Below are 6,671 nucleotides of genomic sequence, written 5' to 3' on the forward strand. Positions count from 1 at the left end.
TTGAACATGAAAATTTCATGCTTAGATTTTGTTTTTATCAGATAAATAAATTATCATACAGGGCAGTTAAACTAAAAAACACTTAAAGAAAGTAGGTAGGGCATATCCCAATAATGCTAAATCTGATCTTTTTCGATAAACCTTTTCTCATCATCTAAATAAGATATTGCTTCAGTTTTTTCTTTTCACAGAATATTTACATATACATGTTTGCACTTTCATAACTGTTAATACATATCTTTTGCCGATTTTTTTTTAAAATTATGAATTAAAAATTAATTTTTTTTAAGAAAAACGGAGAACTTTTAGTTTTTTAAAAACTTTCATCATTTCTGTGCAAAAATCATTCAGGACTCAAAAAGTATTCCTAATAACGCTAAATTATTATCACAGCATACGACTTATATAATCTCAGATATCCCAAAAACATTTCAAAGCGATAGTTTAATAAGTAGCGATATAAGTTACATCGAAAAAGGTCAGTTTTAGCATTATTGGCATTATTCAAGAAGGGGAGTTTTTTATAATTCTTTTGCCGACTTAGTTAAGCAAAACCGGTCATAAATACCGATCCCGTATTTTTACTTGAAAGAGTTTAACATCGTAATAAGCGTCACTGACGGTTTTCTAGACTTTGGCAGAGGGGAGTCCTTTAGACATAAAAAAAGTGCCTGTGAAATAGATTGCACAAATAGGAGCCTTATTTGCTAATTTTTATTTCTCTGAAACAATTGAACCAATTTTACGCTTTTCGAAATAAATTATATTATTTAAGGGCAAGTAAAAAATTTATGTCCTACTAATCTATCTTGAGAACTAATTAATTCAATCCATTTTTGTGGTATAAATGAACAGATTAATCAAAGTATTGTCCATCGCTGGCTACTACTTTTTCCCACCTCTCAGACAATTTTTGAATTCCATCTGGAATAAGTGTCTCGTCCTTTGAGGCGATCCAAGTTAGGAGCCAATTTTCGATTTCTTCGAAAGAAGTGAATCAGTGACCTGCCAAATCGTGCTGCATCCGTCGGAACAACCAGTAATCAGAGGGAGTAATGTCGAGCGAATACAGCGAGTGTGGTAAAGTATCCCACTTGCTTTTTTCTCGTAATGCACGTCTCAAATGAATCAATTGTAGCCTATACCGATTACCCGTAATGGAATCACTAGGTTCATAGTGTACAAAACTATTCACCGTTCCTCATTCACCATTCACTATTCTTCATTCACCATTCACCATTCTTGAAACTTCGAAACCATTCCTTGCATGATTTATCAGTTGGAGCATTGTTACCATATACTTCTGCAAGCATTCGATGAGCTTCAGCTGCACTTTTCTTCCAATTAAAGCAGAAACATAAAACCTCCCGCAAATGGTGCTTAGTTACCACAAAATTTGACATATTCAACAAAGTAAAAAACAGAGTTTTTGTATGAAACTCAATGCGATATTAACTGAATATTATTGATCGATGCATAACCTCTCTGAAACCACCGAAACCAGCTGTCAGTATATAACATTCACAACAGCAGAGCTATCTTTTAAAAACGGACCGAACTAATTTGTACTCCCAATACTTTTATAAAATATTTAAAGAACTAAAATCTATCTAAAATTACTTTTCCTTATATATAATCTTCGATTTATCATTTGCTTATGAAAATTGTTTGAATAGAGTATATTGTTTCAGAGGTATGGCAATTAGTTTGCTTAATTTCTCGGCCACTAATCCTTACTTAACTGTAACTGTTAGTAGCATACAGATCGCATACGCAAATTAATTGCAAAATATAAATTACGCTCATGAACTACTAGGGAATCTTAGTACATGAAAATATGATTCCAGGATCGAAAGTTGAGGGTCTAAATATATTTTTTCAGGATCTTTTTTTCTCTTGTCTTAAGTTCTTATACCAACCGCTTTGAAAACTTTTATAGAATTTATTTTATTTTATCACACATAAAGAAATATTTGCGATTCAATCACTTTTAGCTGGAAATAAAATCAAAATCCATCGATTTCAGAATTCTAAACCATATCAAATTCTAACAACTTTCTAAACTAACACATATTATTTGATGAATGAAAGCAATCCCATAGTACATGTCAAGCAATGTACTATATGAAGCATTTAAGTGAGGGGTAAGCCAAAAGCTTTTAACGGTAATGCCCCAGCATACATCTTAGATGGCAGAGTGGCTAGATCTTCTAAGGGTTGGCGAGAAATATAGTACGAATTTCTCTTCGCGCCAAGCTGTCAGATATTCGAGACTGTAGTTTACTTTCTCTGGTGATATCTAAAATGATGGATCAAAGGAAATAAGAGCACTTAATTTCAATCGGTCTTGTTCACATTTATGAAAGGGACAGCTAAAATCTAACAATGACGTCTTACTTTGAAGTTTAGGACGGATTCATAATTTAGTAGGTCATTGTTCATGTTTATCTACTATGGTTATACCATTTCTATGCAATCCGAAATATTGTCTGAGTATTAAATTGTAATCGTTAACACAGTAGTTGTCTACTTTTGTTAAATGTGAGGAGTAGATAAAATTCGAAACATTGCTGTTTAGGAAGCATAGTTAAAGGTTGAATTATAATTGTTAATATATTGATGTCCAAATGCAATCCAAATGATGACTATTAACGTCCAAATGCAATCCAAAATAAATTGCCTAAACAGCATTGTTTAATTGTCAGAATTACAATTTTTATTTTTGAAATTGCTTATTATGGTTTGTAGTAAAGTGTCGATTTAATATGAAATATTATTGATTGTATGCCATTACACATAAGGTAAACTTTATCATGTTTTTGACTCTATAGGGACATTCAAAATTCTGCAATTTTTATCAAAGCATTTAGGTGAAAATATATACTTTTATAATGTTTCATAAAATTAATTTGGCAACTTTATCATGATATCTTAGAACATTGCATAAAAATAATTTATTCTGTAAAATTTACTAAGTGTGTGGTATTTGTATTTTTACAACTACCACACAGAATCTGATAGGAATTCTGCATCCGGCTCACACAGACAACAGTGCTGACGTGAAATATCCTCAGTGGTAGACGCATCGTGGTTAGAGTCTCCATGCCGCCAGGCTAACCATGGGAGATTTTCGTGGTTTTCCTCTCCATGTAACACAAGTACAGGTTAGTTCCATCAAAAAGTCCTCCACGAAGGTAAATTTCTCCCAACTCTTGATCCAAGAGTTCCCCTGTCTTTTGGATTGAGTTAAAAATTACAAGGCTACGGAGTTAAACATTAGCAGTCGTAAAAGCAAAACTTAAGTCGGCTGTTCAACAACGGTTATAAAATAAAACAAAACTACCACACATGCACACACATTTAGTAAAAAAATACAGTTTTGTATTTTTGACTAAATGTGTGTTAGTAGGAACTATAATTCTGAAAACACGAATTTCCCGTAAACCGTTGCCGTATGACCAAAAAATTACAAAATTAATGATTTAAATACTGAATATAGATGTGGATATAGATGTTTAAATGAATGTACTCGCTTAAAATTAATATATTAGTGCATTTTGAATACATAAATATTTTTTAAATGAATATTCATTTATTTCAACGAAGATACTGTAGTAATTTGTTTAGAAATTTTATTAATTCTAATTCCATTATAAATACATATACAAAATAGTTGTGGATATATTTTTGCATCTTTTCAATTTTTTTAATCTTAGAAGTGTATTTAATAGTTAAAAAATGCATTTGGAGATCCCAAATCCGTTTCAATATCCACATTATAAGCAGAAAAAAAGAAGGAAATAAAATTCATATAAGTAAACAAAAAAGCATTTTTTTCACTATCTTCTGCTTTATTTAAAATCAACAGCATTTAAAATGTTTTCGATGGTTTATAGATTTATTATGAAAAAGTCAAATGGATTCTTTACAGCTTTTATATTTACTTTCCATTGTGAGAATTTATTCAAGCTAAGATGACTTGCTGAAAAGCAAAAAAAAGAAGAACTCTTTCTCTGACTAGTAAACAGATAAAACTAATCGGCAAAATGAAATGCAAAAAATCGGATTATTGGAAAAGTGATAAGAGTTACATTTTATTTAACAATGCATTACGGCATATTTTACGTTGACTTTTTCAAAGTCTTGCAATAAATGCCTTTTGCAATGTCTTAAAAAAGTTGATAAGAAAAGATTCGGTGTTTGTTTCTTTTAACAAACTGGATGTTTAAATACTTTCCTTTCATGTTTTCGAAATGAAAAACATTTTATAGAAATTGGTGGCTGCAATAAGCATATTTAAATACATAATTCCAATAAACTGATGATCATTTGCTTCAAAAAATATATAAATAGGAGATAAAACAGTCTACATGTTTCAAACGCTAAAAAAACAGGGTTTCACTTTTAAGACTTTCCAGACAGGAAGGAGAAGAAACAAAGGTGATTTGAAATATAAAATGATAAATTGCCAACGAAAAATGGAAAAATAAAGCGGAAAAATAAAACTAGAAAAAACCCACAGAAACCAAGAGAGAAAAAAGACAAAAAACTTAAAAAAATAAATAAATAAAAATAAAAAACAGTTGACGAGAGGTGCGAATCAGGGTAAAATTATTATCAATACGAGGTTGATTTTTTAAGGTTATTTTAAAGTCATTTTCTAATAAATCCTTAAACCAACCTTCACATCTCATAACAAACTCAAAAAACCTAAATTTTTGTAAGGGATTATTTCACTGATTTGCAAAATAAATTAAGAGATTTTTTCTGAAAAATTAATTCGTTTAGGATTAATTTACAAATGTTGATTAATTTTTAAATGTTGATTCTTTTTTCTAATGTAAAAATAATTTGCATTCAATTATTAATCATATTATCACACAATCACTAAATTAATATTTGATTCTCATTTTATATTTAAAAAAAGATAACTGCTTTAGTTCTGCCTACTTCATGTCATAAAATTAAACCAAAAGAGAAATTTCCTTTGATTATTTGAGTTTTACTAGTCAACCGATTTCACGTTTTCTAACTTTAATTTTTTTACACGTGCAGTTGAATATTATTCTAAGCCGAGTAATCGTTCTAATCATTACGATTATTAACAAAATGATATTACATAACACACTGATAATTATATATTTTATCAACAAAATGTTCTATGTTTCTTTCGATCGATTATATCGACTTCAATTATTGCATTAAATATGCCTACATTAATAAAAAAAATTTAATTTTATTCAATCACTTTTAGCTGGANGAAGTTTAGGACGGATTCATAATTTAGTAGGTCATTGTTCATGTTTATCTACTATGGTTATACCATTTCTATGCAATCCGAAATATTGTCTGAGTATTAAATTGTAATCGTTAACACAGTAGTTGTCTACTTTTGTTAAATGTGAGGAGTAGATAAAATTCGAAACATTGCTGTTTAGGAAGCATAGTTAAAGGTTGAATTATAATTGTTAATATATTGATGTCCAAATGCAATCCAAATGATGACTATTAACGTCCAAATGCAATCCAAAATAAATTGCCTAAACAGCATTGTTTAATTGTCAGAATTACAATTTTTATTTTTGAAATTGCTTATTATGGTTTGTAGTAAAGTGTCGATTTAATATGAAATATTATTGATTGTATGCCATTACACATAAGGTAAACTTTATCATGTTTTTGACTCTATAGGGACATTCAAAATTCTGCAATTTTTATCAAAGCATTTAGGTGAAAATATATACTTTTATAATGTTTCATAAAATTAATTTGGCAACTTTATCATGATATCTTAGAACATTGCATAAAAATAATTTATTCTGTAAAATTTACTAAGTGTGTGGTATTTGTATTTTTACAACTACCACACAGAATCTGATAGGAATTCTGCATCCGGCTCACACAGACAACAGTGCTGACGTGAAATATCCTCAGTGGTAGACGCATCGTGGTTAGAGTCTCCATGCCGCCAGGCTAACCATGGGAGATTTTCGTGGTTTTCCTCTCCATGTAACACAAGTACAGGTTAGTTCCATCAAAAAGTCCTCCACCAAGGAAAATTTCTCCCAATACTTGATTCAAGAGTTCCCCTGTCTTTTGGATTGGGTTCAAAATTACAAGGCTGCGGAGTTAAACATTAGTAGTCGAAAACGCAAAACTTAAATTTACTGTTCAACAACGGTTATAAAATAAAATAAAAATTCCACACATGCACACACATTTAGTAAAAAAATACAGTTTTGTATTTTTACTAAATGTGTGTTAGTAAGAACTATAATTCTGAAAACTCGAATTTCCGGTAAACCGTTGCCATACGACTAAAAAATTACAAAATTAATGATTTAAATACTGAATATTTTGGATCTTTTAAATAGAATTATGATTTTGCTCCCCTGAAATGTCATTAGTATATCGTATGGTAATTTTACCATATTATGGTTTGTCTCCATATGTCGTTATCTGCTATAGTTTACTGTATGTAACCCGATGCACATGTCTAAGTAACTTTATTAATCAATGACTTGTAATTGTTAATGCTGCAGTTGTGTACAATTGTTAAACTATAAGACAGATGCAATTCAAAATGCGTCTCTCTAAATACCATTGTTAAATACATACTTTTAACTGGTAATACTGTTGTTCAGAAAAAAAACTTGTTTTTCAATAGGAAA

This window comes from Parasteatoda tepidariorum, chromosome 10 (genome assembly GCF_043381705.1).
Source record: "Parasteatoda tepidariorum isolate YZ-2023 chromosome 10, CAS_Ptep_4.0, whole genome shotgun sequence".
Classification (NCBI taxonomy): Eukaryota; Metazoa; Arthropoda; class Arachnida; order Araneae; family Theridiidae; genus Parasteatoda; species Parasteatoda tepidariorum.